This window comes from Macaca thibetana, chromosome 17 (genome assembly GCF_024542745.1).
Source record: "Macaca thibetana thibetana isolate TM-01 chromosome 17, ASM2454274v1, whole genome shotgun sequence".
Classification (NCBI taxonomy): domain Eukaryota; kingdom Metazoa; phylum Chordata; class Mammalia; order Primates; family Cercopithecidae; genus Macaca; species Macaca thibetana.
Window position 1 is genome coordinate 9,639,213 of NC_065594.1, and position 25,749 is coordinate 9,664,961.

At 43.5% G+C, this 25,749-nt stretch overlaps 2 protein-coding genes across 14 annotated transcripts in view; one reads left to right on the plus strand and one right to left on the minus strand.

The window, feature by feature from the left end:
- The window catches only part of ALOX5AP (arachidonate 5-lipoxygenase activating protein), a 734,005-nt gene that overhangs the window by 481,978 nt on the left and 226,278 nt on the right, over positions 1 to 25,749 (plus strand). The window lies entirely within an intron of this gene.
- Positions 1 to 25,749, minus strand: part of HMGB1 (high mobility group box 1) — a 979,364-nt gene that overhangs the window by 36,625 nt on the left and 916,990 nt on the right. Inside the window, exon 1 of one of the 13 annotated variants that reach the window (XM_050766935.1) lies at positions 13,334 to 13,343. The exons of the other annotated variants lie outside the window; for them this stretch is intronic. The gene's annotated coding sequence lies outside the window, so the exon portion shown is untranslated. Of the gene's footprint in view, positions 1 to 13,333; positions 13,344 to 25,749 lie in introns of those variants that run through there. 13 annotated transcript variants of the gene reach the window in all.

Sequence of the window (25,749 nt, forward strand, 5' to 3'; positions counted from 1 at the left end):
GGCCAGGCTGTTTTTTTTTTTAACTTTCATTTTAGGTTTGGGGATACAGGTTTGTTATATAGGTAAATTTTGCGTCATGGGGACTTGCTGTACAGATTATTTTGTCACCTACAAAATAAGCATGGTGCCTGACAATAGTTTTTTGATCCTCACCCTCCTCTCAGCCTCTACCCTCAAGTAGGCCGCAGTGTCTATTGCTCCCCTCTTTGTATCCATGTGTACTCACTGTTTAGCTCCCACTGATAGATGTGAACATCCTGTATCTGACTTTCTGTTCCTGCATTAGTTCCTTTAGGGTAATGACCTCCAACTCTATCCATGTTGCTGCAAAGGATATGATCTCATTCTTTTTTATGGCTGGGTAGTATTCAATGGTGTATATGTACCACATTTTCTTTATCCAGTCTACCACTGATGGGCATTTAGGTTCATTCCATGTCTTACGCTATTGGGAAGAGTGTGGCAATGAACATACACAGGTGTGTGCGTCTTTATGATAGAACGACTTCTATTCCTTTGGGTATATACCCAGTAATGGAATTGCTGGGTGGAATGGTAGCTCTGTTTTAAATTCTTTGAGGAATTGTCAAACTGCTTTCCACAGTGGCTGGACTAATTTATATTCCTACCAGCAGTGTGTAAGCATTCCCTTCTCTCCACAACCTCGCCAGCATCTGTTGTTTTTTGACTTTTTAGTAATGGCCATTCTGACTAGTGTGGGATAGTATCTCACTGGGGTTTTGATTTGCATTTCTCTTCCCAGCTACTCGGGAGGCTGAAGCAGGACAATCACTTGAACTCAGAAGGTGGAGGTTGTAGTGAGCCGAGATTGCACCACTGCACTCCAGCCTGGGGAACACAGTGAGACTCCATCTCAAAATATATCTTCCCAAAGTCAATTAAGACTTTTTGTTGGACAAGTTTATGGTCTTCTCTCGGAATTTATCTTCTCATTGACTTTTCCTTATCCCCCTGGGATGCAGCAGGCGTGTGAGGGGCTGGAGAGGGATAGAGCTGTGGTGGGTATCAGGAGAGATGGCTGGGCTTGCTTCCTTTGCAAGGTCTCCATCACTCACTCTATCCCTTTATGCCCCCCACCACCCCACGTCTAGCTATAGAGTCAGACACAATTTCAATGATTCTTGCCCCAAATACACAAATCTAGAAAAAGGGATCAGCAAATTATTATTATTGTTATTATCATTATTATAATATTATTGAGATGGAGTCTTGCTTTGTGGCCCAGGCTGGAGTGCAGTGGCGTGATCTTGGCTCACTGCAACATCTGCCTCCTGTGTTCAAGAGATTGTCCTGCCTCAGCCTCCCGAGTAGCTGGGACTACAGGCATGAGCCATCATACCAGCCTAATTTCTGTATTTTTAGTAGAGACAGGGTTTCACCATATTGGCCAGGCTGGTCTCGAACTCCTGACCTCAAGTGATCCACCTGCCTTGGCCTCCTAAAGTGCTGGGATTACAGGTGTGAGCCACTGCACCCAGTCTTTTTTTTTTTTTTTTTTTTTTTTTTTTTTTTTTTGAGATGGAGTCTTGCTCTGTTGCCCAGGCTGGAGTACACTGGTGTGATCTCAGCTCACTCCAACCTCTGCCTCCTGGGTTCAAGTGATTTTCCTGCCTCAGCCTCCTGAGTAGCTGGGATTACAGGTGTGCACTACCATGACCAGCTAATTTTTGTATTTTTAGTAGAGACAAGGTTTTGCCATGTTGGCTAGGCTGGTCTCAAACTCCTGGTCCACCTGCCTCGGCCTCCCAACCTGCTGGGATTATAGGTGTGAGCCAATGTGCCCAACCTGCAATCAGCAAATTCTTCACCCTGAAGGTGGGTTCAGAAATCATCCCAAACCCTTTGGGTTTTCCTACTGACTACAACTGAATGATAGGTGTGCTTAGGTCTGAAATGGGTCTGTTGCATCTCTGATCTCCAGACTGGGTGGCTCTTCACCAGAAAGTCTCTCGATCATTACTTCTCAAAAATTGCAGCTCTCACCCTTCCTTCATTTTGCCCTTCCTGTTTCTCTTTTTTCTTGTTTCAAACTGAGTTTCTCTTTGTATCAGGCAGCCTCATAGTATGACCCAACACTGGTCTTTCCATTGTCATGAACATTTCCCAAACCACATTTAAAAACCACAATACCCTTTTCTCGTTCTCGTAGAAGCACAAGTATGAGAAATAAACCTTCATTAATTGTAGATTCCCTCTTCTTTAAAAACTGTATTTGGGATCATAAGACCAAAAAGGAACCTTGAAAAGTCAATCCATTAGTTACATCACATTTAAATAATTATGTGACTTTGTTTGAAGAATTAAGAAGACTGCTGAATTCAATTAAACAAAACTAAACCCTGCCCCAAGCCACTGGGATTTGGTTAAAGTGATTCTGAAGCCTGTCTGTCAATCATCCAGCCACCTGAGTTCCTCAGGCCTGGGGGAATGTGTCTCTCCAAAGTTCCTGTCCTGGAAGCTTAATTGCCAATGTTAACAGTATTAAGAAATGGGGCCTTTAAGAGATGATTGGGTCATGAGGGCAGAGCCCGCAGATATACATTAATGCCATCAGGTGAAGTGAGTTCCTGAGGGAGTGAATTAGCTCTCACAGGAGTGAGCCCTCTGGAGATGAGGTTGTTATAAAAGCGAGCTTGGCTCACTCTTGTAGTCTCTTTTGCATGTGCTGCTTGTCCTTCTACTTTTCCACCATGTTATGAAGCAGTACGAAAGCCGGCACCAGAAGCTGCTGCCATGTCCTTGGACTACCTGGCCTCCTGAACCATGAGCCAAATAAACTTCAATTTATAAATTACCCAGTCTCAGGTATTCTGTCTTAGCAACAGAAAATGAACTAAGATACCAGGAGATGCAAGTTGAGTATGATATTCTTGTGTGTGTGTTTTAAGAGACAGGGTCCCATTCTGTTGCTCAGGCTGGAGTGCAGTGGTGCGATCACGGCTCACCTCAGCCCTGAATTCCTGGGCTCAAGCAATCCTCCCCACTCAGCCTCCCAAATAGCTGGGATTACATGTGTGTGCTGCCTCACCTGGCTAATTTTTTTTTTTTTTTTGAGACAGAGTCTCATTCTGTTGCCCAGGCTGGAGTGCAGTGGCATGATCTCAGCTCACTTCAACCTCTGCCTCCTGGGTTCAAGCAATTCTCCTGCCTCAGCCTCCTGAGTAGCTGGGATCACAGGTGTGCGGCACCACACCCAGCTAACTTCTGTTTTTTAATTAATTAATTTATTTTTTTGAGATGGATTCTTGCTCTGTTGCCCAGTCTGGAGTGCAATGGCATGATCTCAGCTCACTGCAAGCTCCATCTCCCGGGTTCAAGGGATTCTCCTGCCTCAGCCTCCTGAGAAGGTGGGATGGGGTTTTGCCATGTTAGCCAGACTGGTCTAGAACTCCTGGCCTCAAGTGATCTTCCTGCCTTGGCCTCCCAAAGTGCTGGGATTAAAGGTGTGAGCCACTGCACCCCGCCTACACCTGGCTAATTAAAAAAAAATTTTTTTGTAGACATGGGGTCTCGCAGTGTTGCCCAGACTAGTCTTGAACTCCTCCTGAAGTGATCCTCCCACCTTGGTCTATCAAAATGTGGGATTACAGATGTGAGCCACTGTGCCTGAGTATGATATTCTAATAAATGAATTGGATACCCTAAAGAGCCACAGGTTAAATGTGAAAGTCACCATCAATATAAAAAGCTAGGAACCTTCGTCAAATTACATACTTTTAAGCTATATATATATATATATATATATATATATATATATATATGTAAATTTTGATGTGGAGGTATCTGTGGATAGCTCCATGCATTTGAATGATTTAGAACAAGAGTTATTAACCTGAGGTTTGGAACCATCCTCAACTGTGTACATTTAGTTTAGTTTAGAGACAGATTCTTGCTCTGTTGCCTGGGCTGGAGTGCAGTGGCTGGAGTTCACTGTAACCTAAATGTGTACATTTTTACAGTGCAAAGGCTCATTGCTTTTATCAGATCCTTAAGGATCTCCAAAAGGCTTAAGAACCACTGTTTTAGAAGGGAGGCAAGATTAAAATCAAGATATTATTTTATATATTTATGAATGCATTAAATAGAACTAAAAAACTTCCATTTAAGCAATAGCAAGATAAAAGGTTGATTGTTGTAAATAATCATCACATAATTAGTAACCACATTTAAATACTAATAGACAATATTATTTCAGCATTTCAGGTATGTATCAACAAGTATTTACCTTAATATACATGCAAGTACATCAGGGAAGGAGGTGTTCAGATACAGATTTTAACCTGGATTGCAAATTACTGGTAAATTTACTTCCACTATTGTTTAAAAAAAAATCCATCAGGTAATGTAAAGGCAATACCAAATACAAATCAAGTCACTAGTGAACATAGTTACAGCTACGTTCAGTTACAACACCTCATTTTCTCGTATTAGATAAGAAAAATAAATGATTGTACATGCTTTATAGCAGATTGATTAAAAGATATACTGGGGAAACTCCTTTCATAGCCAAATTTTACAGCCAAAAATCAAATTCAGTGCTTGGATTTTTTAAGCCAGGACCCATTCAGAGTATTCCAAGAATAGTTCTCAAATTGCTAAAAAGCATCGGTTCCATAAATCTATTTTGGAAATGAATTTTAAAAATTAGAAAGTTTGAGTCAGCCATACACAAACCAATCAAGTTATTATGTACTCCATTTGGGTTTTTTTTACATTTAAAGTATAATTCACTTATTTTTCATTTAACAAATATTTATTGAGCCTCTGCTATGTGTAGGCACTGATCTGGGTGCTAGGATTACAGCAGTGAATAAAACAGACCAAAAATATACAAGCTAACACATATGCTCACTGGAAAACATTCAGATACAGAAGTGCACAGAATAAAAAAAATCAAACTTGTTCTCCTTAAGGCCCATCCCCCATCTCAGTTCCTTCCTTGTAATTAACAGTTATTCTAGACCTTTTTTGTTCATTTACATAGAAAACCTTACATAGGATTTTAAAACCAGTTTTATTGAGATATAATGTACATACTGTGTGGATGTATAGGCACATCATAAAATTCACTTGAGTAACATGTACAGTTACATTTTTTACTGTATTTGCAGTGTTGCATTATAATCTAGGTATGCAGATTTTATTTAATTTATTTTGAGACAGGGCCTCACTTTGTCGCCCAGGCTGGGATACAGTGGCACAATCTTGGCTCACTGCAACCTCCGCCTCCTGGGTTCAAGTAATTCACCTGCCTCAGCCTCCCGAGTAGCTGGGATTACAGGTGCCTGCCACCATACCCAGCTAATTTTTGTATTTTTAATAGAGATGTGGTTTCACCACACTGGCCAGGAGGGTCTTGAACTCCTGGTGTCAAGCAATCTACCCGTCTCCCAAAGTGCTGGGATTACAGGCGTGAGCCATGGCGCTCGGCCTTAGTCTCCACACTCTGAACACAGTTGATGAGATATAAAGGAGGTGAAGGAGAGGGAGTACAAATAAACAGATAAAAGTTTAGGATAAATGCAAATCACGTAATGTAGATAAAGCGTTTAGCATAGAGGCTGACTCCTTAGTAAGCACACAATAAAAATATATGAATAAATAAATTATAAAATAAATCATTTTATTAAATAATAAATCGTTATTATAGTCTGTACTATATCTTTTATGGAGAAGGTTCCTCTTCCATTAGGAAAGTAACATTTCTGTTGCCAGCCTATGGGTTTGTTTAATTAGCCATCTTCATTCGCGGCTGCTATAATACAATTCTGTGGGGTCACTGATCCTACTCAGCTTTTTTTTGAGACACTCCTAGGTGCTAAGCATAGGTACTGCAGAGGTCAAAAAGACTGCCTAAGCTCAAAGAACTTGTAGCTCACGCCTGTAATCCCAGCACTTTGGGAGGCCAAGGCGGGCAGACCACAAGGTTGGAAGATCGAGACCATCCTGGCTAACATGGTGAAACTCCGTCTCTACTAAAAATACATAAAATTAGCCAGGCGCAGCGGCGGGCGCCTGTAGTCCCAGCTACTCGGGAGGCTGAGGCAGGAGAATGGCGTGAACCCGGGAGGCGGAGCTTGCAGTGAGCCGAGATCGCGCCACTGCACTCCAGCCTGGGAGACAGAGTGAGACTCTGTCTCAAAAAAAAAAGAACTTGTAGCAGGGAAAACAATAATAAAGGTATTGTAGGTATTGTAGGGCTGGGTCATACCGTATTATCTGTAATTCCGGCTACTGGAGAGGGAGGCCATGGAGGGAGGATTGCTTGAGCCCAGGAGTTTAAGGCTGCAGTGTGCTATGATCACAGCTGTGAATAGCCACTGCACTCCAGCCTGGGCAACATAGCAAGACCCTGACTCCAAAATACATACATACATACATACATACACACATACAGAAATGTATTGTATATTTTGGTGCTTTGGGAGCACTCATGGAGAAATCACCATTTTTTTTTTTTTTCCAGGGGAGTCAAGAAAGGCTTCCAGGAAGGAAACTTTGAGATACAAGATGGGAGATAGGTAGAGTCATCTTAGATGCCCTTGAAGAAAGTCAGGTTTTATCTTGAAGCTAATGAGGAGCCCTGAAGAAGGTGGAATGAGTTGGGTTGGGCCTGGAGGGAAGGACAGTTAGAAGGCTGGATGTGAATTACCCCACCCCAGCCTGTGACAAAGGCTCCACCCAAAACATCTGCTGTTCTTGCTAGCTGGTTTCTTATCTTTTGACTCATGAAGTTACTTTGTCTTCAAGTTTCTCAATCACAATGTGGTTTCAATCCAAGGTAATCTTTCGTATCTGAAATTTGTTTTTCATGCTTAATATTGCTAAGCATCTTTTCAGTGCTCTGATACTTCTTTTTGTTTTGTTTTGTATTTTCTTCCCCACAACAGTTCTCTGGTTGGTTATCTAGATACTTCTTTTCAAAACATCAGAGACCTCTATGATAAAGCTAGACAAAAAAAGATTATTTATCCAAGAGGGGTAATTTAAAAACAAGTATGACAACCAGCAACTCTCCATCACATCAAAGTCATAGCTGCAGTGGAAAGAAAAGCTTAGATCAGGGGAAGGTTTCGGTTAGGTTGAAATTGAACTTTCTTACACTAGGATTACCCTTACAGATGAAAAACAGATAAAGGCAAGCATGCTCAGACAGGGGGAATGAAGTTGAAGGGTAACTCTGATTAAAACCAAGGAGGGGTAATACCAGATAATACTGGCCAAAGACTGGAGTTGGAGGTGAGAGGGAAGGAGAGTTCCAAACCAGCAGAGTTCCTACACAACAGTTCTTGCTTTCTTCCCCCTACGTTGGTAAATAATACGTTTATCACATGACTGGCAAAAATGAAGTATTAGCGTCAATTCATAGCATTTTCAAAATACCAACTATTTCTTTTTCAATTTTTTTTTTTTTTTTTTTTTTTTTTTTTTTTTTTTTTTCTGTTTTTTTCTTTTTGAGACAGAGTCTCACTCTGTCGCCCAGGCTGGAGTGCAGTGGCGTGATCTTGGCTCACTGCAACCTCTGCCTCCTGGGTTCAAGCAATTCTCTTGTCTCAGCCTCCCAAGTAGCTGGGACTGTAGGCGCCACCACCACGCCCAGCTAACATATATATATATATATTTGTTGTTGTTTTGTTTTTGTTGTTGTTTTTTTGAGACGGTGTCTTGCTCTTGTCACCTAGGCTGGAGCGCAGTGGTGCCATCTCGGCTCACTGCAACCTCTGCCTCCCATGTTCAAACGATTCTCCTGCCTCAGCCTCCTGAGTAGCTGGGATTACAGGCGCGAGTCATCAGGCCTGGCTAAGTTTTTGTAGTTTTAGTAGAGACAGGGTTTCACCATGTCAGCCAGGATGGTCTTGATCTCCCGACCTCGTGATCCGCCTGCCTCGGCCTCCCAAAGTGCTGGGATTACAGGCGTGGGCCACCGTGCCCAACCATTTTTATATTTTTAATAGAGATGGGTTTCACCATATTGGTCAGGCTGGTCTCGAACTCCTGACCTCAGGTGATCCACCCACCTTGGCCTCCCAAAGTCCTGGGATTAGAGGTGTGAGCCTGTTTTTCAACTTTTTATTACGGAAAATTGCAAAAGTAGAGTATAATGAAACCCCCGTATCTGTTATTCAACCTCAACAGTTCTCAACACAGGGCCCATCCCGTTTCCATCGCACTCCTCTCTAGTGGCTTAGTGTGAAGCAGTGATTTCATCTTCACTTACCTCAGCGCACACAATCACCTTAGAGCCAAGCATGCTTTTTGGATCCCCCCTTTGTCTTCATTCACTCCTGTCCTCTCAGGGGGCAGTCCGAGGACATCAAGTAGACAGTTTATTTTTGTTTTTTGTTTTGTATTTTTAGTAGAGACAGGGTTTTGTCATGTTTGCCAGGCTGGTCTTGAACCCCCGGCCTCAGGTGATCCGCCTGCCTCGGCCTCCCAAAGTGCTGAGATTACAGATGTGAGCCACCGCACCCGGCCTGGAGACAGATTTGAGGAGAGAAGAAAACAGTCCCCACAGAAAGACTAAACTGGCTGACCAAGGCAGAGAGCTAGACCTTTTGAATCAGGATCAGATCAGGGGGAGGTGCAGCCAGGCCCCAAGCCCTTTCCAGGCCCTTCCCAGTGGCAGCATCAGGGGACCTGAACAGGTATTAGTGGGGCCTTGCAGGGAGGAATGAGCCAAGTGGGCGGGGCGGTGTGTTGGATGGAAGCATTTGAGATCTGCTGACATTCTTTCTGGCTTCTGGACTGAAGGGCATATTCTCTTCAGTTGTGGAGAGGGCGACAGCCAGAGGAAGCAGGAATCTGGCTGAGGAAAGGTCAGCTGTGTTCCCAGACCCACCCAAGTGTAGCGTGGAGGCTACCCTCTTAACCAATGGAGGCTACCCTCTTCACCGATGACCGAGCCAGCATTTGTTGAACGCTTCTCTATCACTGACCCCTCTGTACCCCAGCCTGCAGTCCCATCTGCCCTCACACTTCTCCTCCCATCTCACACGAAGACCGGTCCTTCTTGTTTCTGGCCAACGTGTCCACCTCCACCTTCTGTTGGTCATTCTGCCTCTCCGCGGACACTTTCTCTGCAGCACACCTAGCTAGGTGCCACTGATCCATCCACACTCGGGCTGCCCCTCCCGGCCTTCCCTTCTCTCCAGCTCTCTTGGCCTGGCTGGTCTGGCATTCTCAAAGCCTCACCTGCTTTAGGAAAGTGCCAGTGACACACACCTTCCTGCGGAGTGGGGTGCGCTCCTGCAGGCTCTGCGGTTACCTGGCACTTCTGTCCCCAGGTTGCACAGCTGTGTGGGTATCACCCTCTCCCAGCTGGCAGAGGCTGTCTTATTTCTCCCGTACCCTTGGCTCTCATGGTGCTCACTCCGAAGGTGCTCAGGAAATGTGTGTCAGAAAATAATGGGGCTACAAAGACGAATAAGACCATCCCCACTCTCAAGGCAACTCAGTCTATAGGGAGGCGATCCCCCCAAAGCAAAGCGATGAGGGTGCTTGCCTCCTTGTTCATATTCAGGGCAAAATCCCAAATTCATCAGAATGGCATTCAAGGCCTTCCTGAGCCTGACTGCCACTCCAGCTCAATCTTCTGTCACTCATAAAAGCGTAGTCTTCCACTACAGCTCAAATGCTTCCGCCCTCCACTAAGCTATCTCCCTGTTGCCTGGAATTCCAACTCCCAATCTAATTTGCCACTTCCTGCTCATCCCCTAAGACTCGGCTTCAGTGTCACAACCTGTGTGAAGGGCAACCCTGCCCTAACCCTGGGTGGGCATTGCACCTCACACATGTATTCAGAGGTGGCACCTGGAACCCGGTATTATCTTCTCCACTAGACTGGAAGATTCCTTGGAGTAAGAACTATTACTCCATCCACCCCTCTCCAGCGCTCGCCACACTCTGGCATGAATGTTTCATGAATGACTGAATGAGGGAATAAAGGATCTGGTTTCTTTAGCTTCTGTCACTGCAGAAAGACAGACCGACTCTTCACAGTCATTCTGTGGTCTGAGGAAGACGAGCACAGCACAATTACTACTTCAAGAAACTGCCCCACCTTGTTTTCCTGATAGCAGAGTAGGCAAATCTCCAGTTCCAGGAGACCACTCTTCTTCCTCCAGTTAACTTCTGAGATTTGGTTACCTGAACAGAAGGTATGCACCCATCCATTATAAGAGCCGGAGCTGGAATCCCAGCTACTCAGGAGGCTGGGGTGGGAGGAATATTTGAGCCTACGAGTTCAAGACCAGCCTGGACAACACAGTGAGACTCCATCTCTACATAAAATTTTTAAAAATTAGCAAGGCGTGCTGGTGTGCACCTGTAGTCCCAGCTATTAAGGAAGGCTGAGTCAGGAGGATCGCTTGAGCCCCGGGATTCAAGGCTCCATTGAGCTATTGACTGCACCACAACATTCCAGCCTGGGCGACAGAGTGAGACTCCCTCTCTAAAAAAGAAAAAATAATTAATGAGAGCCAGAAAATTAAATGGAGTGGCTGGCCATGGCCTTGAACTGTTACTCCCATATTATACTGGACGAAACATTTAAAACTGAGTATAAATATGTTCCTTATTTTGCCAGGCAGGTTCTAATTCATGGAGTTAGAGTAACATCATTCAAAAAATAAATTAATCTAAGAAAGTCATTTTTATACCATGTCTTACGGAATTGAAAATGACATGCCGGGCAGAGTGGCTCACGCCTATAATCTCAGCACTTTGGGAAGCTGAGGCAGGAGGATCCGCCGAGGCCAGGAGTTCAAGACCAGCCTGGCCAAAATGGAGAAACCCCATCTCTAATAAAAATACAAAACTTAGCCGGGCGTGGGGGTGTACGCCTGTAGTCCCAGCTACTCGGGAGGCTGAGGCAGGAGAATTGCTCGAACCTGGGAGGTAGAGGTTGCAGTGAGCCAAGATCACACCGCTGCACTCCAGCCTGGGTGATAGAGTGAGACTCCCTCTCAAGAAAAAAAGAAAAGAAAAGAAAAGAAAATGACAAAAAATGTAGGCCTTTGAAAACATTCCTTGGTCACCTGGTTCATCCTTGTACTCAGTTGAAACAGTGCTCCTAAACCTAGTCTCCACCAATTTGCTTTGAAAATGTTTTCCTAAAGGTATCCTGGTTTTCTCACCACCTTTCATTTTGAGAATCAAGGAATCTAGTCATAACCTGAATTGTTCTCTCAAATTTCTCTAAATTTCCCCTCCCCTTCATTTTTCAAGGGTCAGACTACGTGAAAATACGTATTCACATTAATCATTCATTAGCTGTGCTTTTGGAACTCAAACTCAACAACAGCACCACCGTTCTGCCTTGCATAATTATCTTTCTGTCCCAGTTCCTGATCAGAGACACCTTTCATATCTAAAATAGATTTATGAATTAATCCAATATTTTTGTTTTGTTTTGAGACAGGGTCTTGCTCTGTCATCCAGGCTGGAGTGCAGTGGTGCTATCACAGCACACTGCAGCCTCGACCTCCGGGCTCAAGCCATCCTTCTGCCTCAGCCGCTGGAGCAGCTGGAACCACAGGTGCGCCACCATGCCCTGCTAATTACAAAAATGTTTTTTTTTGTAGAGATGGCGGTCTCACCATTTTGCCCAGGCTAGTCTCTAGTTCTTGGGTTTAAGTCATCCTCCCTCCTCAGCCTCCCAAAATGCTGGAATTATAAGCATGAGCCACTGCACCCAGCACCAATATTCTTTATTTTTTTTCTTGAGATGGAATGTCACCCAGGCTGGAGTGTGGTGGTGCAATCTTGGCTCACTGCAACCTCTGCCTCCTGGGTTCATACGATTATCCTGTCTCAGCCTCCCGAGTAGCTGGGACTACAGGTGTGGACCACCACACCCAGCTGACTTTTGTATTTTTAGATGAGACAGGGTTTCACAATGTTGGCCAGCTGGTCTTGAACTCCTGACCTCAAATGATTCACCTGCCTCAGACTCCCCACGTGCTGGGATTACAGGTGTGAACCACTATGCCTGGCCATGCCCCAATATTCTTAATTTCCATTCCAAAGCCCAGATGTCAAGACCTATTCATGTTTAACTCTTGACCTTTGCCTGGGGATACGAAGATAATGAGATAATGCAGGAATCTGAGTGCAAAACTTGGATCTTTTTTGAGGAGTTTACTAAATTGACGGGCGAGACAAGATGCAGATACTATAGTGGTGATATATTGGCAATAGTATTTTCAACTTATATAATGTACTGCTGTATTCAAGGTTCACGCACATTCACTGGATCTAAAATAATCCCAAGGTGTAGATACTATCTTCTTCATTTCCCATAGCAAGAAACTGAAGCTCTGAATTGTTAAGTATCTTAACCAAGATCTCTGGAGGTTACCTAATCCACTCTCAGTTTTAACTCTTACCTGTAGGCTAATTAATAGTCTATTTCGTATCCCAGACCTCTGTCCAGAGAAAGCTAAATCTTCCTGTAAAATTGCCCTACTTGTCAATTTCACCTGTGTGTCCCATAGCCCTCCCAAATCCACAGGGTGGAAACCGGAACCCCCTGAAACCTGAACAACCACCTGCATCCCATACGTTTCCTCCACCACCTCCTGCTCAGGCCAAGGCACTGTCATTGACCTTGTAGCCTCAGCCAGGAATCCGCAAGTCCAGTACCAGTGGGCAGACAGGACACATAATATATCCTCAACAAGTATTTGTTGTATGAGTGATTTTTATGAGTGAATGAGTGAGTGGGGGTGGGCATCTTTGACTCTCCCTCACCCTTAACCAGAAGATTAATTGGTCATAAAATCCTGCTGTTTCTACATCATAAATCTCTCTCAAATCCTTTCCCCGTTTTTAATCCCCACCTTGCCTCCCTTGCTGGATTGTGTCAAAGCTAAAATGAGATTAATACACATAAAAGTGTTTTGCAAAGAATAAACCTCTGGGAAAAAAAGAAAGGATAAATCCCTCTGGAATCTGTTACTAAACTTACCAGCCCCAGTTTGCCTATTCCTTTCAAGCTATGATTTTTTTTTTCGTCCTTCTGACCTTGTTGTTTTCTCTGCCATGGCTTCCAGAGGCTCATCACTCAGTTTGTACGAAAATACCGCTGGTCTCTATGCTCTGGCTTAGCGGCACGGTTCCATTTCCTTTTATGTTGCTTGCTTCTGGTTATTTCTCAGAGTAAGATCTAACTCGCGAGGAGGCTATGAAGTTCCTCACGAAAAGAAGCTGTTACATATTGGCTTTTGTAGCCTCCATAGCATCTCGCACAATCTTGGGCATATAGTAAGTGCTTAATAAACGCTTACTAATTGAGAGATCAATTCTCCTCCAGCCCCCCTCAATCAGCCCAGTATCCTGAGTTTCTCTCCAAATTCTATTCCTTATTCTTCAAAATGTATTGTGTATCAGGAACATCTCTTCCTAAGATGTTTGAGAGTCTAGATTAGCCAACAGATAGTTTTTTACAAGTTGCTCATTCTTTTAAATGTACTAAGTGAACCAGAGTGGAGAAGCCAGACCCTATTACTCATCACACTGAAGTAATATGGTTTTACACATATACAGTGCTTATAAACACACACCTAAAACCAAGTATAATGGTAATTAAAGATTCCTGAAACGCTGCCAGGAATAATCATAGAACTAAAGAAAAACAGGGCATCAATGTTTTCCTCTTAGTTATCCACTACAGCCCATCAGTCACCAAATGATACGGTTTGGATATTGGTTCTCTCCAAATCTCACGTTGAAATGTCATCCCCAATGCTGGAGGCGGGGCCTGGTGGGAGGTGTTTGGGCCATGGGGGTGGATCCCTCATGCATGGTTTGGTGCCCTCCCTGAGGTAATGAGTGAGAGCTGGTTGTTTAAAGGAGCCTGGCACCTCCTCATCTCTCTCTTGCTCTATCCATCTTGCCATGTGATATGCCTGCTCCCCCTTCACCTTCTTCCATGGGTGGAAGCTTCCCGAGACTGAGCAGATGCTGGTGCCGTGCTTTTTATACAGCCGGTGGAACTGTAAGCCAAATAAACCTCTTTTCTTTATAAATTACCCAGCCTCAGGCATTCCTTTACAGCAATGAAAACAGACTAATACACCAAGTCTTCTTGCTTCTCTCTGTGAAATGTCTATTGAACGTAGTTTTTCCTTTTGACATTTTGGCACCATCTTAGGCTGGGCCTTGCATGTCCCATCTACCTCCCTTGTCCTGGTTTCTCATCTGGGCTCTTGGCCTTTGGTTTCTCCTTACTCTAGTGCAGTTTACCTGCAGGCCCCAAACATTAATTTCATCAAGCTGTCCCACTGCCCCAAACCCACACCTCTAGAGGTTCCCTACTATTCAGAGGACAAGGCATAATCTCCTTAGCTACATCTTCAAGGACTTTTCAACCTCAGCCTACCCTCCTCCCGGTCTAACCTGACTCTTCTCTGAGGGTGACTGTGGCCTACCCTTTAAGAGCTAAAGTTGTCACCTGAGATGCACTTGATTAACACACACCATAGACATAATTGGGGCCAGGCATGGTGACTCAGTCCTGTAATCCTAGCACTTTGGGAAGCTGAAGCAGGAGGATCACCTGAGCTCAAGAGTTCGAGACCAGACTAGGCAACATAGTGAGTGCCTGTCTCTTAAAAAAAAAAAAAAAAAAAAAAAAAAAAGATGTAATTCGCACGAGTAAATCAAGAGGATGCCTGCTCTGTAAATGAGTGACTGAGGAGCTGGAGGTAACCCGAAACTCCAATCAAAATCTGGGAGTAATGTCAGGGAAGTAGGATTTGAAAGTGATTGTAATTTAGGGAGCAGAGGCAAACACTGAACATGCTTAGGGGAGCAGTGTGACTAGAAGGGTCAGAAAAGGGAGCCCAAGGAGTGAAAAGTAGGCAACACCCATCTGTTAAGTCAATGAGAATGTCTACCCACATCTCCTGAAGAATGAACGTGACAGTTCAGGCCCTGATGTGTGAACACTGAAATCACCTAACAATGCCCTTCACTAGTTTGATTCCACAGCAATCCTGAAGCAGTTTGTTGTCCATGGCATGGGCCCTGATCAGACAGACAGGCTGTCAGTTGCAGATCCCCCTGCAGACCAAATGCATTGGCCTTCAGCTGCATGCATATGTGTGGATAATCAGTTTTGATGATCTTGGCTAAAGTAAGGCCACTGCTGAGAAATGGAGACGCTTCCACTCAGTAATAATAATAATGATAATTAACAAATAAATCACATGTCTGAGCCTGAGGAACAGCTCCAGGACCACGGTAAACTGACCAAGGTAAATGTGCTGGACAGGGCTTCTGTGTGGACAGTCCATGCACCTTTTGAGCCAGTCCCCTGCATCCCTCAATACTGAGTGTACCTTTATAAAACCACATGACTAGGGCCGGGCACGGTGGCTTACGCCTGTAATCCCAGCACTTTGGGAGGCCAACGCAGGTGAATCATTTGAGGTCAGGAATTCAAGATCAGCCTGGCCAACATAGTGAAACCCCGTCTCTAATACAAATACAAAAATTAGCCAGGCGTGGTGGTGGGCACCTGTAGTCCCAGCTACTCAGGAGGCTGAGGCAGGAGAATTGCTTGAACCTGGGAGGCAGGTTGTAGTGAGCTGAGATCACACCACTGCACTGCACTCCAGCCTGGGCATCAGAGTGAGACTGCATTTCAAAAAACAAAAACCTAAAAAACCCCACATGAGTAAACAACACGATTTTAACCTGGATTCCGTTTTCTCTCTGGCCACCCCAGCTCTTGGCTCTTTAGTCACGTTTTCAGTGGTCTGTAGAAGATCTCTTCCGTTTTTCCCTCCTGGTTTTACTCTCATCTGCCTGGAGTTCTCCGCTTCAGGAAGTCACCCACATGAATGCTCTCATTGTATGCTACGCATGTGCTCACTGTAACAGCAAAACATCTGCCCAGGTGTGTGTGAGTTTACGTCTTCTCCATGGCAGGATCTGTATCTTCATATCTGTATTCCTGGGGCCTAGCATAAGGTAGTGGGAGCATGAATCCAACAGCGCTGAATTCATTCCAGAGCACTGAGATTCCAAAAATCTGCCTCTCTGAGGGCAGACGTCTCTGCTAAGCCTCAGGCCTGTATGTCCAAGTTTCTACCGGTCATCTCTACTTGGATGTAATACAGATAACTCAACCTTAATTTGGCCAATGCCAAATTTTCTTGACCCACTCTCTTGATAACTAATCCACTCTCACGATAACCCATTAATCCATGTATGGATTAACCCATTCATTGAGGCTTCTCATGACCCAGTCACCTCCCAAAGGCCCCACTTCTCAATACTGTTACACTGGGGATCAAGTTTCAATATGAGTTTGGGAGGTGACAAACATTCAAACCACAGCAATACTATACATCTAACGAGTCACCAGGTTTCTTTTTTTTCTTTGTAGAAATGGGGTCTATGGGGTCTCTCTCTGTTGCCTAGGCTGGTCTCAAATTCCTGGCCTCAAGTGATCCTCTCGCTTCAGGCTCCCAAAGTGCCGGGATTATAGGTGTGAGCCACTGCATCTGGCCTTCCCAAATTTCATCCATCCACTGTCCCTTCATATGGTCCACCTCTCACCTAAGGCCCTTGATAGCTCTCATCTGGACTGTTAAAGAAGTCATCTAATTGGTTCTTATCTAGAAAATGGGAGTAATTGTAGGATTTTTGTAGTGATTGAATGAGGATGCACATTACCTCATGATAATAATAGCAATGGCTAGCGTTGATTGAGTTATAAATCCCTAGTACTGAGCTGTACTGAGCTGTACTAGGGGTTTAGAGCTCAATTAATGCTAGCCATGATTATTATCCCTCAGGGTCTAGTTCAATCTTTTTTTTTTTTTTTTTAAGAGATAGGGTCTCACTATGTTACCCAGGTTGGACTCAAACTCCTGGGCTCAAGTGATCCTCCAACCTCAGCCTCCCAAATAGTTAGGACCACAGGCATGTGCCACTGTACCTGGCAGTTTTTCAAAACTCTATGTGACCTTTCTAATCAATCTTTTTACGTTGATAATCACCTTTTTATAAATGACCGCAGCACTGATTGTAGTATTCGTTTTAAATTGTACATTCTGGTCATATTTGTGTATCTATTTCTTACTTTTTATTTAGTTTTTTTGAGAGATGGTCTGGCTGTGTTGCTCAGGCTAGAGTACAGTGGCTATTCACCCGTACCATCATAGCTCACTACAGCCTCAAACTCCTGGGCTCAACCCATCCTCCCGCCTCAGACTCCCAAGTAGCTGGACTACAGGTGTGTGTCACAATGCCTATCATCTTTTAACTGTTAAACTTTGGAGTACTGGGATGTGTCTTATACTTTGTGGTAGGCAGAACTCTAAGATGCTCCTCAATGACCTCCCCTAAGCCCCATCTTTAGAGAATCCCTTTTCCCTTGAACACAGGCAGAACAAGTGAGTATGACGAGAGTTGACTCCCATGATTAGGATGTGTTAGATGGCACAGCTGAAGCTAATGCTACGGGAGATTACCCAGGTGGGCCTGACCCTCATCAAATTAAATCATTAAAAGCAGAGAGCTGGAGGCAGATGGGGAATCCGAGATTCAAAGCACAAGAAGACTAGGACTCGCTCTTGCTGGCTTGAAGGTTTTGGGGGTCACAGGAAAAGGACCGGAAAGCGGCTTTTAGAATCAGACGGCAGTGCCCTACTACTGCTCAGCAAGAAAGTGGCACCTCAGTTATAGAGCCACAAGGAAGTGGATTCTGCCACAAGGAAGTGGATTCTGCCACAAGGAAGTGGATTCTGCCAACAGAAGCTGAATGAGCTTGGAAGTGGATGTGAGCTCAATTTGGCCAACACCTTGATTTGGGCTTGTGATCCCTTGATTAGAGAACCTGACTATGCCAAACTGAACTTCTGACCTACAGAACTGTGTGCTATTTGAAGCTAATGCTACGGGAGGTTACCCAGGTGAGCCTGACCCTCATCATATTAAATCATTAAACTTGGGTGCTATTTGAGGCCTCTGTGATAATTTTTGCCATGCAAAATAGAAGACTAATATGTACTTCTCTTCAGTGCCTTTACTATTGAACAAAATGTAATTTAACATTGCATTCAATAAATACTCACTGAGAAAACATTAATAATTGAAATAACTTGATCTTATCGCCAGTAAGGTCATAATGCCAGCTGGCCTTTTCTGCCTATTATCAACATTAAAAACAATTTTAACAAATATTTTAATTTGAACAATATCTGTCATGCTCATTTAATATTTATTAAATTGCTAAAAGAAACCCCACATTATTCTAGAAGGGATGTTTTTAGAAAACATGAAAGGAATTATTTAAAGCAGAGATGCACCTCGAAACATTTAATACACCCAGGGGCTACATTTTAGTTTCAGGACACCAAAAACCAGCTAGTAGAATATTTTACAAACTAAGGTAATCATCAAAAGAATTTATAGGTAAAATTTATTTGCATGAATTACCATTATAAAGAAATATTCTATATAACAAATCTACTTCCAAGGTCCTTAGAAACAATGCTTCATTGATTTGTTTCTAAAAAATTTTATTTAAAAAAGTCTGGCAAATGCTACGGACAACATTCCACCTTCCCCCCACATCCCCAGAGATTTACAGTCCATATTACTGTATTAAAAACTCTGTGAAGTCATGAAGTGAATCTACTCATTTTTTTAATACAGCATCTCCCAAACGTACTTACGACAGAATCTTTCTTTGAGAAATAGTTTTTGACCTCTTGCAGAAATGCAATTTGGGAAATGCTGGCCTGAACAAATTCCTCCCTTCCTGACCAAGTATTAAATCAAAATAGTAGGACTACAAGGAATATTTCAGAAGTTAAACTGATTCAAGATATTCAAGAGCTGGTAAAGTGTCTTCCTTCTTTCCTTATGGACTATAGTAACTTTTCACTAATTTTTTTACTTCAGTAAATAAATTTGAAGTGATTTTTAACAACTGTATTAATTTTAACAAAATACCTATACAGCAAAGTAAAGGTCCCAAGGAATTTTCTAGAATCGATTCAGCCATACCATATACCTGTGCATTACCACAGTGAATTTTTTTTTTTAAATAAGAGGTTGTTTTGTCATCCAATACTTCATAATTTAATGCAGAACACACTTAAAACTGACAAACTTTTAAAGATATTTTTGGTCGATGTTAAGGAGGAGGTAGAAAAATAGGATCAGGGCTGGGCATAGTGCCTCATGCCTGTAATCCCAACTACTTTGGGAGGCTGAGGCAGGAGGATTGCACCGGCCTGAGCACCATAGTCAGACTCTGTCTATACAAAAAATAAAAAATTAGCCAGGAGTGGTGGTACACTCCTGTAGTCCCAGCTACTTGGAAGGCAAAGGTGAGAGGATTGCTTGAGACTGCGAGATCGAGGCTGCAATGAGCTGTGATCACACCACTGCCCTCCAGCCTGGGTAACAGAGACCCAGTCTCAAAATAATAATAATAATAATAATAATAATAATAATAATAATAATAAGGTTCAGAATTTTAGGCTAGGATTCTTGTGCTTTTAAATACATAAATGCTAAATAAAAGTTCCAAGTATACAAAACGTGAAAATAAATATTTTGAATGTGAAGAAATTGAATTTGAAATAGAGCTGTGATGTACTTCCGAAAAGAAGGAATGACCTTAGAATTCTATCCAAATTCTTGGTCTAGTTCAGTGGTTCTCAAACTTTAGCAGGTTTTAGAACCTCCTAGAAGGCTTGGTAAAGCACAGGTTACTAGGCCCTGCCACCAGAGTTTCTGATCCAATGGTCTGGGATGAGACCCCCAAAATATGCATTTCTAACAAGTTCTCAGGTGATGTAAAGCTGCTGTCCAGGAAGCCTATTTTGAGAACCACTGAGAATGTAGTTCTTATACCAGCCTGCTCTGAGATGCCCATTCAACAGCTGTCTGGGAAAGCAACATAGGTGGTTTAATGTGTGCCAATTTCTCCGAGCCTTTTTGTTTCTTTTTTGAGATGGAGTCTCGCTCTGTCACCCTGACTGGAGTGCAGTGGCACAATCTCAGCTCACTGCAACCTCCACCTCCCGGGTTCAAGCGATTCTCCTGCCTCAGCCTCCAGAGTAGTTGGGACTACACCATGCCTGGCTAATTGTTGTACTTTTAGTAGAGATGGAGTTTCACCATGTTGACCAGGCTCTAACTCCTGACCTCATATGATTTGCCTGCCTTGGCCTCTCAAAGTATTGGGATTACAGGCATGAGCCACTGCGCCTGGCCTCTGAGAGCCTTTTGAGCTCTGAAGTTCTGTGATTTGGGATTTTGCTGTAGGTTAGGCTTGCTCTGGTTCTGCATCTCAAATCCTCTATAGTTCACTCCATGGGTATTTCAGCATACAAAAACCAAAAAAACCCCGGAAGGGTGGGGCAATAAATGTGAGAGACACAAACTTTATTTTGTACCTCACCAGCAGAATTTACAGGAGAACACTGGAAACTATAACTATAGATTCTCACTCGTGTTTGCTTTGACTTCCATCGAGTAACATGGAAAACCCAGAGCTGGCCAAGTTGACCGTTAGTGTAGTTAAAGACCAGAAGTCTGCGACTCCCTTCTAACTCTTATATCTGGCTTGATGTGGTGGCTCACGCCTGTAATCCCAACACTTTGGGAGGCTGAGGTGGGAGGATCGCTTGAGCCTAGGAATTTAAGACCAGCCTGGGCAAGATAGCGAGACTTCATCTCTACTAAAAATAAAAAAAAAAAATAGCTGGGCGTGGTGGCGCACGTCCATAGTCCCGACTACTTGAGATGCCAAGGCAGGAAGGCTACTTGAGCACAGGAATTCAAGGCGGCAGTGAGCTGTGTTCACACTACTGTACCCCAGCCTGGGCAACTGAGACCTTGTCTGAAACAAGCAAAACAAAACACTTCTATATCCAACTGTCTTTTCCTATTTCCCTTTGTGTTGAATTGTCTGTGATTTTCAACACCCAATTTAGATCAGCCGTAAAGGTGTCCTGGCAGAACATCAAGGCATGATCTTTTGGAGTCAGACAGATCCAGGTCCTAGCTCTGTCATTGAGTTGCTGAAGGACTCTGGGAAAGTTATTTAATATTCCTTAACCTCAGTTTCCTCTTCTGTAAAATAGGAGAAATTGTATTATACCTTCTACACATTATTATCGTTAGGTGCTAGTGAGAAATGCATGAAGAGCATTTAGCACAGTGCCTGACAGAGTAAGGGAGCAATAGATAGCACACAGCTTTTAACACTCACAGAAACATTCTTTTTTTTTTTTTTTTTATTTAGTGTCTTGCTCTTTTGCCTAGGACGGAGCACAGTGTCCACGAGCATGGCTCACTGCAGCCTCAACTTCCCAGGCTCAAGTGAGCCTCCCACCTCAGCCTCTCAAGTAGCTGGGACCACACACAGAAAAAGGTACATGCCACCACACCCAGCTAGTTTCTTTTTTTTTTTTTGTAGCGATGGGGGCTGGTCTTGAATTCCTGGGCTCAAATGATCCTCCTGCCTTGACCTCCCAAAGGGTTGGGATCATGGGTGTCAGCCACTGCGCCCAGTCCAAATAAACGTTCTCTAGACAGTCCTGGAACAAGTGTCAACTAATTTCAATGCTTGAGAAGTGAGAATTATCCTATAATAATTTTCAGGCTGGATGTGGTAGCTTATGCCTGTAATCCCAGCACTTTGGGAGGCCGAGGCGGGTGGATCATTTAAGGCTAGCAGTTCAAGACCAGCCTGGCCAACATGGTGAAACCCCGTCTCTATTAAAAATACAAAAATTAGGCAGGCGTGGTGGCACACATCTGTAGTCCCAGCTACTCGGGAGGCTGAGGCAGGAGAATCGCTTGAACCCAGGAGACGGAGGTTGCAGTGAACCAAGATCACACCACTGCACTCTAGCCTGGGTGACAGAGTGAGACTCTGTCCCAAAAAAAAAAAAAAAAAAAAAAAAAAAAAGAAATTCAACATAGCAGCTAGAGATGTCACATTGAACTTAGAAAACAGTTCCTGCTACCCTCAAGAACTATCTTTCATAACAAGTACTAAATATGATCAAATGTAAGCCCATTGATGCAGCATTATATTATGCAGTCCTCAGAAAGGAAAAATGCTCCTTTAATTAAACTAAACTATGAGATGATGCTTCCTTATCACTTACCATTTTATACTTTCTGAAACTGCTTTTTTAGACTTAGATTTTTAAAATATTTAACACTCTTTTGCATACACAAAAAGGAAAATATAGGCAAAATAAATTGATTTAAAATATTCCTAAATTGTCTTCTTGGCCAGGCACAGTGGCTGACGCCCATAATCCCAGCACTTGGGAAGCCGAGGCAGGAGGATCACTTGAGTCCAGGAGTTCGAGACCAGCCTGGCCAACATGCTGAAACCCCATCTCTACTAAAAATACAAAAACTAGAGGGGCATGGTGGCACATGCCTGTAATCCCAGCTACTCTGGAGGCTGAAGCACGAGAATCACTTGAACCTGGGAGGTGGAGGTTGCAGTGAGCTGAGTTTGGGCCACTACACTCCAGCGTGGGCAACAGGGTGAGACTCTGTCTCAAAAAAAATAAAAATAGGCTGGGCACAGTGGCTCACACTTGTAATCCCAGCACATTGGGAGGCCAAGGCGGGCGGCTCACTTGAAGCCAGGAGTTTGGGACCAGCCTGGCCAACATGGTAAAACCCTGTTTCCACTAAAAATACAAAAATTAGCCGGTTGTGGTGGCGCATGCCTGTAATCCCAGCTACTTGGGTGGCTGAGGCACGAGAATCACTTGAACCTGGGAGGCGGAGGTAGCAGTGAGCTGAGATCAGGCCACTGCACTTCAGCCTGGGCCACACACAGAATGAGACTCCATCTTGATTAATAAATAAATAAAATAAAAATAAAATATTCCTAAATTGTCTTCTCATTCAGAATCTCAGCCTTGTGAATCACTTGTTTGACTCAGAGTCTGCCTTGCTGCTTATTCACTCAATATCGTCCTCTGTGCCACCAAGGGCATTGGTGATGCAGCATTTCTTAAGAGAATCCAACAGTACTAAAAGCTCTTGGGGCTGGGCTCTTTGCTTGCCTATTTTTGATTCCTGCTTCAAGATCATTGCCAAGCACGTGATGATTTATCATTCTCCCCACCTCTTTTCCCATAAACATTTGGTTCCCAGGAAGGAAAGGAGTGCTTCCCTCTTCCTTCTGGGATTTTATTCCAAGCAACTGATACCCATTTTCTAAGTTTGGACACTAGTGCTTTTGATGTTCATGGACATACAGGCAATGACGACTGTGGCCTGGCAAGCAGATTGTGAGACACCTTCCATCATAAGATGTGTCCTGAATTTCAGACATACTGGTAATAGGTTAATCAAGCCCAGAATTGATCTTTGCTGGAGTTCGGTTCCATTTGGTCATTTGCTGAAAACCCAGTATTATTATTAATGGCCTTTGTGTTGTCCTTATTTTTTCCCATAACAGCTTCATTGAAATGAAATTCACATACCATACAATCTACCCACTTAAAGTGAAAAATTCAGTGGAGTTTAGTATGTTCAAAATATACTGATAAATCAATTTTAGTACAATTTCATTACCCCAAAAAGAAATCCTGGACCCATTAGCAGTTAGTACCCATTCCTCCCCTGACTCCAAGCCCCTGGCCACCATTAATCTACTTTTTATCTATAGATTTGCCTATTCTGGATATTTTGTATAAGTGGCATTGCAATATGTGGTCTTTTGTGACTGGCTTCCTTTCCTTAGCATGTTTTCAAGGTTCATCCATGTTGCAGTGTATGAACACTTCATACCCTTTTATTGTTGAGTAATACCAGTTGCATGGATATACCACATTTTATTTATTCACTTGTCAGTTGACGGGCACATGAGTGGTTTCTGCTTTTGGCTATTATGAATAATGCTGCTATAAGCATTCATGTACAAGGTTTTGTGTAGATACATGTTTTCACGTCTCTTGGGTACATCCCTAGAAGTAGAACTGTGGGATCATGGGGTAAGTCAATATTTGCCTGTCTGAAGAACAGCCACCTTGTGTTCCAAAGCAGAGGCACCATTTTACAATCCTACCAGCAATAGATGAGGGTTTCAATTTCTCTACATCCTTGTCCAGCACTTGTTATCATCTGTCTTTGTGATTAGAACCATCTTGGTGGGTGTGAACTGATAACTCATCATGGCATTGCATTTATTTTTAAAGCATTCACCTGCATTTTCTCATTTGATCCTCACAACATCTATCAACATTTCTTACACACAGTCAATGAAACAAACGTGAAGAGTAATTCACTGACTTGCTCAAGATAGCATAGTGACAGAATGTGAGTTAAAACATAATCATGATACTTTTTTTTTTTTTTTTTTGGGAGGACAGGGTCTTGCTCTGTCACCCAGGCTGAAGTGCAGTGGTATGTTCATAGCTCACTGCAGTCTTGAACTCCTGGACTCAAGTGATCCTCTCACCTCAGCCTCTTGAGTAGCCGGGACCACAGGTACATGCCACCATGCCCAGCTAACTTCTTTATTTTTTGTAGAGACTGGGTCTTGACATGTTGGTCTCAAACTTTTGGGCTCAGTTTCTTAAAGTGTTGGGATTACAGGTGTGAGCCACTGTGCCTGGCCATAATCTTGCTTCTAGTGTCTGAGACCATTGCCCTTTTACCCCTCCGGGCTGTTCCAACCCCAGGATAGCTACCTAACTGTGATAGAATAAGGTCAAGAGTGATGACGAATTAGAGGTAAACTGGGGAGGGGGAGGACTGGGTGCAGAAATGCTGTCAGGACATAGTATGACAACACCACTTTAGGACATAGTATGACAACACCACTTTAGGTGATGTGGCATGGCTCCTGGCATCTGCAAGACAGCAATAGCTAGTGAAACCGTATTTTTCGTTTGCAACAGCTCAGTAAGATGGATCTGATGTTGGGAAAAGGCTCAGTTATAGCTTGGGTTATGGAGGCAAACAAGTCTAAAAGTCTTTTTTTTTTTTTTTTTGAGACAGGGTCTTGCTGTGTTGCCCTGGCTTTAGTGCAGTGGTGCAACCTCCACTTCCCAGGCACAAGCATTCGTCCCACCTCTGCTTCCTCAGTAGCTGGGATTACAAGCATGCACTGCCGTGCCTGGCTCATTTTTGTATTTTTAGTAGAGACAGGGTTTTGCCACGTTGCCCAGGGTGGTCTAGTCCTCCTGGGTTCAAGCGATCTGCCCGCCTCAGCCTCCCAAAGTGTTGGGATTACAGGCGTGAACCACTGTGCCTGGTCCAACTTACGACAAAGTCTATCGCCTTGCCTTCACAGCCTACAGGAAATGGCTGTGTCATCCAGGTTGGTCTGCTTTTGGTACAACAGTTCTTGTAGTTATAACATTGGAAGGATAATTTTCTAGCTCTGCCTATCTCCCAGTAGGTACAGTAGATATCAGCCTCAGTTGGTTACAGGATTCATTACTTTCTGTGTTTATGAACTGAGAGAACTGAAAAATTTTGCTTATGCTTACATTTTCTATTCATGAACTATCTCCTTTTTGTGCATAAAAATCAATATTTTATGAAATAATCTCCTTGGAGGTTAAGTGCTACAGCACCACTCTTTCCTAGTCAAAGAAACTCTGCACATGGCTCGACCCTGGCTGAGCAAGGGAAAAGGCCTCTATACCAAGCTTTCCTACTTCGCTAGGGAAAGTCAGCTTCGAATCACTGGACCATAAAATCTTATTGGAG